This window comes from Convolutriloba macropyga, unplaced genomic scaffold (assembly GCF_964194025.1).
Source record: "Convolutriloba macropyga unplaced genomic scaffold, txConMacr16.3 SCAFFOLD_1616, whole genome shotgun sequence".
Classification (NCBI taxonomy): domain Eukaryota; kingdom Metazoa; phylum Xenacoelomorpha; order Acoela; family Convolutidae; genus Convolutriloba; species Convolutriloba macropyga.
Genome location: NW_027451355.1, coordinates 15,001 through 22,500, shown reverse-complemented (window position 1 = coordinate 22,500; position 7,500 = coordinate 15,001). Strand labels below are relative to the sequence as shown.

Sequence of the window (7,500 nt, the reverse complement as noted above, 5' to 3'; positions counted from 1 at the left end):
ACTGTTCTCATGCAGAATTTTTGCTCATTCTTATCCCAAATTTTGACCTGGCTACTAGTTACACTCCTTGTACTTATTGCAAAATGACCACAAATTTCAACAGCTTTCACATGTTGCTGTTTCGGCTTTCGCTTACTACAGTCAACATAATACTCGTTGCAAAATAAGTGCTCGGCATCTGCAATTTTCCAAAGACGAAGTTTCGCCAGTTCAATTTTCGCTCGCCAATTATGGCTACTAATTCACACGGTACTGAGCTCAACAACATTAAATTTGTTCAGCAAGACTTTCACATGTTGATGTTTTGGCTTTCGCCTACTAGAAGCAACATAATACTCGTCTTGTTAGCTCATTCAATGAGAATAGCTTTTCCCGTTGAGAATTTTTGCCTTCAATTGGCGTTGTAGTGAGTTTGGCTACTCAGATCACCAAATACTTGTGACAATTCGAACCAGAAATGTTTTCAATTTTCACATGCTGATGTTTCGGATTCAACCTACTAGAAGCAGCATAATACTTGTATTCAACAATTTCTGTATCAAATCCCAGTTTTCTCTGGTGCATCTTTGCCAAACTATTCCAAACTGCCTGAGTCTGAATACCAATTACAGGTACTAGTAAATGCACGTTACTAAGGACTATATAGTTCTAGGTTACTGTACACAACGACGTTCACATGTTGATGTTTCAGCTGCCGCTTACTAGAAACAACATAATACTTATCGTGCATACCTTTCCATAACTTGTCCTTTTCAGATGCATTAGTTTCCCTTTGTCTTGGCTTCTACAGTCAGACTGGCTACTAGTAACAGCACAGTACTAATCACATATCGTTCTACAGTTTGCAGACAACTTTCACATGTTGATGTTTCAGCTTTCGCCTACTAGAAACAACATAATACTCGCTGTATACATTTGTAGTTCTCTATGTAACTTTCATGTGAAGAAGTTTCGCCAGTCTTTTTGACTGTCTCAAATCTGAGTCATGCTTAGGCTACTAGTTGCTTCATAGTACTTATCGCCTCGAGATCATTGAACAAAACTTGATTTTCACATGTTGCTGTTTCAGCTTCCGCTTACTAGAAACAACATAATACTAGTCTCATTAAGTTCCGTCTCTTTGCAATTTTCTTATGAAGAAAATTCGCCATCACAATGACTCCAGCAGTTCTTGATCAAGGAATGCAATCATTGATCAGAATGCTATTATTTGAATCGGTTCTGCTTTAAGTGTTCCAATTTTATTGGAAGCACCAACAATAGAACATCAATGTGTTCAATCGAGAGTTATATAACCCTGAATCGGACGCAGTCAACAGCCGAAGCCGAGACCGCCTTTTGCGTTAGAGAGGTCGGTAAACAAATCTTGCGATTCATACCGAATTAACACATATAGCTGTGCTCCTCTTCGTAAAGCGAGCCAAGTGATCCCCTGTTGAAGGATGTATTTGGACCAATCTAGTAGCATTTGGTTTCCAACAAGCTCTCCCAAGTTAGCTTACTTATTGGGCTTTTCAACCAATTCGGTTGGCTACAAGCATCATCAAAGTACTAGCCACAGTTTGATCGCAAAATTCTACGACTTTCACATGTTGATGTTTCGGCTTGCGCTTAGCCTACTATAAGCAACATAATACTAGTCATATCATAGAGCGTGATCAGCTTGTGACGTTCTCATGATGAAGTTTCACCAACAGTGTCTCACTTCGAGCTTAAATCCAGCTACTAGTAACTACACAGTACTGACTGCAACGATAACTTTTATCTATACCTTTCACATGCTGCGCTTTCGGCCAGGGCCTACTAACGTCAACATAATACTCGATATAAACTTTTGTTCATGATGCAGCTTCCCCATGCAGAAGTTTCGCCTTCAAATGCTCTCTTGGCCATATGACGTAAGAAAAGGTTACTAGTAACATCACAGTACTAGCCACAGTTTGATTGCAAAATTCTACGACTTTCACATGTTGATGTTTCGGCTTGCGCTTAGCCTACTAGAAGCAACATAATACTAGTCATATCATAGAGCGTGATCAGCTTGTGACGTTCTCATGATGAAGTTTCACCAACAGTGTCTCATTTCGAGCTTAAATCCAGCTACTAGTAACTACACAGTACTGACTGCAACGCTAACTTTTATCTATACCTTTCACATGCTGCGCTTTCGGCCAGGGCCTACTAACGTCAACATAATACTCGATATAAACTTTTGTTCATGATGCAGCTTCCCCATGCAGAAGTTTCGCCTTCAAATGCTCTCTTGGCCATATGACGTAACACAAGGTTACTAGTAACATCACAGTACTAGCCACAATTTGATCGCAAAATTCTACGACTTTCACATGTTGATGTTTCGGCTTGCGCTTAGCCTACTAGAAGCAACATAATACTAGTCATATCATGGAGCGTGATCAGCTTGTGACGTTCTCATGATGAAGTTTCACCAACAGTGTCTCATTTCGAGCTTAAATCCAGCTACTAGTAACTACACAGTACTGACTGCAACGATAACTTTTATCTATACCTTTCACATGCTGCGCTTTCGGCCAGGGCCTACTAATGTCAACATAATACTCGATATAAACTTTTGTTCATGATGCAGCTTCCCCATGCAGAAGTTTCGCCTTCAAATGCTCTCTTGGCCATATGACGTAACACAAGGTTACTAGTAACATCACAGTACTAGCCACAATTTGATCGCAAAATTCTACGACTTTCACATGTTGATGTTTCGGCTTGCGCTTAGCCTACTAGAAGCAACATAATACTAGTCATATCATAGAGCTTGATCAGCTTGTGACATTCTCATGATGAAGTTTCACCAACAGTGTCTCATTTTGAGCTTAAATCCAGCTACTAGTAACTACACAGTACTGACTGCAACAATAACTTTTATCTATACCTTTCACATGCTGCGTTTTCGGCCAAGGCCTACTAACGTCAACATAATACTCGATATAAAATTTTGATCATGATGCAGCTTTCCCATGCAGAAGTTTCGCCTTCAAATGCTCTCTTGGCCATATGACGGAACACCAGGTTACTAGTAACATCACAGTACTAGCCACAGTTTGATTGCAAAATTCTACGACTTTCACATGTTGATGTTTCGGCTTGCGCTTAGCCTACTAGAAGCAACATAATACTAGTCATATCATAGAGCGTGATCAGCTTGTGACGTTCTCATGATGAAGTTTCACCAATAGTGTTTCATTCGAATTGGTTCTGCTTTAAGCTCTCCAATTGTTTTGGATGAACCAGTTTTGCCCTTCGAAGCCACTTTTGTGAGCTTTTGTGGGTCTTTACCAAGAGGATATACCTCAAGGCCTCTTTCAATTCCTTTAAGTTCTTTCAACTCCTTTACAGTTTCTAGGTTCACATAGCTGCAAACCTTATTTCTAGTTTTAAGTCTGGCCAACTTGGGGAGAGTTGGTGCAGACCGTGACCAATTCTAGTAGGATGCCACAACAAGAATGTGATCAACTTAGCTTGTCGATGAACCTGCCCCACATTCAAACAACTCTATCGCCTTTTCCTCGTATAGTTATATGCGAGGGCCTCTCATAGAGAGCGCTGTTAGCAACCTTTTCCACATAGACGATAAAGTTGTGAGTGTTTTGCACATGGCTGTTGTCATCACCACGTGACGAGTCAACTCAGCTTGACTCTCTACACTCCGACAAGCTTTGCACATACGCCTTTAGTTCAGTATGTGTCTTTAATCTGACTCCGGTGCCTCAAGCCGGAAAAATTGTCAGATTATGATCATTATCGGTTAGTCATCCCGATGCAAGATCGTATCGTACTGTCTTTGTCTACCTCCAGATTCCGAAGAACAGGAGGAGACTCTCCCAGACCTACATATCTGGGAGAATGTTCAGAGGGCGAGAAGCTGTGGATTACTCTCCCCTAAGAACTGACTAAACTTTACCCTCGTCCAAGGTAAGTTTATTTTAGCTAGCCTTCTATGTAAAGGATCTGAGGCTAATCTAACTCAAGCTAGCTCAAGCTAACTCAAGCTAGTTCAAGCTAACTCAAGCTAGCTAAAGCTAACTCAAGCTAACTCAAGCTAACTCAAGCTAACTCAAGCTAGCTAAAGCTAACTCAAGCTAACTCAAGCTAACCCGAGCTAACTCAAGCTAGCTCAAGCTAACCCAAGCTAGCTAAAGCTAACTCAAGCTAACTCAAGCTAATTCAAGCTAACTCAAGCTAACTCAAGCTAACTCAAGCTAACTCAAGCTAGCTAAAGCTAACTCAAGCTAACTCAAGCTAACTCAAGCTAACCCGAGCTAACTCAAGCTAACTCAAGGTAGCTAAAGCTAGTTCAAGCTAACTCAAGCTAGCTAAAGCTAAGACAAGCTAACTCAAGCTAACTCAAGCTAACTCAAGCTAACTCAAGCTAACTCAAGCTAGTTCAAGCTAACTCAAGCTAACTCAAGCTAACTCAAGCTAGCTAAAGCTAACTCAAGCTAACTCAAGCTAACTCAAGCTAACCCGAGCTAACTCAAGCTAACTCAAGGTAGCTAAAGCTAGTTCAAGCTAGCTCAAGCTAGCTAAAGCTAAGACAAGCTAACTCAAGCTAACTCAAGCTAACTCAAGCTAGTTCAAGCTAACTCAAGCTAGCTAAAGCTAACTCAAGCTAACTCAAGCTAACTCAAGCTAGCTCAAGCTAACTCAAGCTAGTTCAAGCTAACTCAAGCTAGCTAAAGCTAACTCAAGCTAACTCAAGCTAACTCAAGCTAACTCAAGCTAGCTAAAGCTAACTCAAGCTAACTCAAGCTAACCCGAGCTAACTCAAGCTAGCTCAAGCTAACCCAAGCTAGCTAAAGCTAACTCAAGCTAACTCAAGCTAATTCAAGCTAACTCAAGCTAACTCAAGCTAACTCAAGCTAACTCAAGCTAGCTAAAGCTAACTCAAGCTAACTCAAGCTAACTCAAGCTAACCCGAGCTAACTCAAGCTAACTCAAGGTAGCTAAAGCTAGTTCAAGCTAACTCAAGCTAGCTAAAGCTAAGACAAGCTAACTCAAGCTAACTCAAGCTAACTCAAGCTAACTCAAGCTAACTCAAGCTAGTTCAAGCTAACTCAAGCTAACTCAAGCTAACTCAAGCTAGCTAAAGCTAACTCAAGCTAACTCAAGCTAACTCAAGCTAACCCGAGCTAACTCAAGCTAACTCAAGGTAGCTAAAGCTAGTTCAAGCTAGCTCAAGCTAGCTAAAGCTAAGACAAGCTAACTCAAGCTAACTCAAGCTAACTCAAGCTAGTTCAAGCTAACTCAAGCTAGCTAAAGCTAACTCAAGCTAACTCAAGCTAACTCAAGCTAGCTCAAGCTAACTCAAGCTAGTTCAAGCTAACTCAAGCTAGCTAAAGCTAACTCAAGCTAACTCAAGCTAACTCAAGCTAACTCAAGCTAGCTAAAGCTAACTCAAGCTAACTCAAGCTAACCCGAGCTAACTCAAGCTAGCTCAAGCTAACCCAAGCTAGCTAAAGCTAACTCAAGCTAACTCAAGCTAATTCAAGCTAACTCAAGCTAACTCAAGCTAACTCAAGCTAACTCAAGCTAGCTAAAGCTAACTCAAGCTAACTCAAGCTAACTCAAGCTAACCCGAGCTAACTCAAGCTAACTCAAGGTAGCTAAAGCTAGTTCAAGCTAACTCAAGCTAGCTAAAGCTAAGACAAGCTAACTCAAGCTAACTCAAGCTAACTCAAGCTAACTCAAGCTAACTCAAGCTAACTCAAGCTAGTTCAAGCTAACTCAAGCTAACTCAAGCTAACTCAAGCTAGCTAAAGCTAACTCAAGCTAACTCAAGCTAACTCAAGCTAACCCGAGCTAACTCAAGCTAACTCAAGGTAGCTAAAGCTAGTTCAAGCTAACTCAAGCTAGCTAAAGCTAAGACAAGCTAACTCAAGCTAACTCAAGCTAACTCAAGCTAACTCAAGCTAACTAAAGCTAGTTCAAGCTAACTCAAGCTAGCTAAAGCTAACTCAAGCTAACTCAAGCTAACTCAAGCTAGCTCAAGCTAACTCAAGCTAGTTCAAGCTAACTCAAGCTAGCTAAAGCTAACTCAAGCTAACTCAAGCTAACTCAAGCTAACTCAAGCTAGCTAAAGCTAACTCAAGCTAACTCAAGCTAACCCGAGCTAACTCAAGCTAGCTCAAGCTAACCCAAGCTAGCTAAAGCTAACTCAAGCTAACTCAAGCTAATTCAAGCTAACTCAAGCTAACTCAAGCTAACTCAAGCTAACTCAAGCTAGCTAAAGCTAACTCAAGCTAACTCAAGCTAACTCAAGCTAACCCGAGCTAACTCAAGCTAACTCAAGGTAGCTAAAGCTAGTTCAAGCTAACTCAAGCTAGCTAAAGCTAAGACAAGCTAACTCAAGCTAACTCAAGCTAACTCAAGCTAACTCAAGCTAACTCAAGCTAGTTCAAGCTAACTTAATGAAGTTAACCCAAGCTAACTTGGGTTAATGAAGTCAAACTCAAGCTAACCCGAGCTAACTCAAGCTAACTCAAGCTAATTCAAGCTAACTCAAGCTAACTCAAGCTAATTCAAGCTAACTCAAGCTAATTCAAGCTAACTCAAGCTAGCTCAAGCTAACTCAAGCTAACCCAAGCTAACTTAAGCTAGCTTAAGCTAATTAAAGCTAATTAAAGCTAACTCAAGCTAACCCAAGCTAACTTAAGCTAGCTCTAGCTGGCTGCCACTGTTAGGCCATTTGGGAGCGCTTTTCTCGCACTCTGATTGGCTGCCACTGTTAGGCCATTTGGGAGCGCTTTTCTCGCACTCTGATTGGCTGCCACTGTTAGGCCATTTGGGAGCGCTTTTCTCGCACTCTGATTGGCTGCCACTGTTAGGCCATTTGGGAGCGCTTTTCTCGCACTCTGATTGGCTGCCACTGTTAGGCCATTTGGGAGCGCTTTTCTCGCACTCTGATTGGCTGCCACTGTTAGGCCATTTGGGAGCGCTTTTCTCGCACTCTGATTGGCTGCCACTGTTAGGCCATTTGGGAGCGCTTTTCTCGCACTCTGATTGGCTGCCACTGTTAGGCCATTTGGGAGCGCTTTTCTCGCACTCTGATTGGCTGCCACTGTTAGGCCATTTGGGAGCGCTTTTCTCGCACTCTGATTGGCTGCCACTGTTAGGCCATTTGGGAGCGCTTTTCTCGCACTCTGATTGGCTGCCACTGTTAGGCCATTTGGGAGCGCTTTTCTCGCACTCTGATTGGCTGCCACTGTTAGGCCATTTGGGAGCGCTTTTCTCGCACTCTGATTGGCTGCCACTGTTAGGCCATTTGGGAGCGCTTTTCTCGCACTCTGATTGGCTGCCACTGTTAGGCCATTTGGGAGCGCTTTTCTCGCACTCTGATTGGCTGCCACTGTTAGGCCATTTGGGAGCGCTTTTCTCGCACTCTGATTGGCTGCCACTGTTAGGCCATTTGGGAGCGCTTTTCTCGCACTCTGATTGGCTGCCACTGTTAGGCCATTTGGGAGCGCTTTT

General features: G+C 42.2%; 1 pseudogene; it reads right to left on the bottom strand.

The window, feature by feature from the left end:
- Window positions 1-1,292: 1,292 nt before the first annotated feature.
- Window positions 1,293-1,444, bottom strand: LOC142356606 (5.8S ribosomal RNA; annotated as a pseudogene).
- Window positions 1,445-7,500: the final 6,056 nt, after the last annotated feature.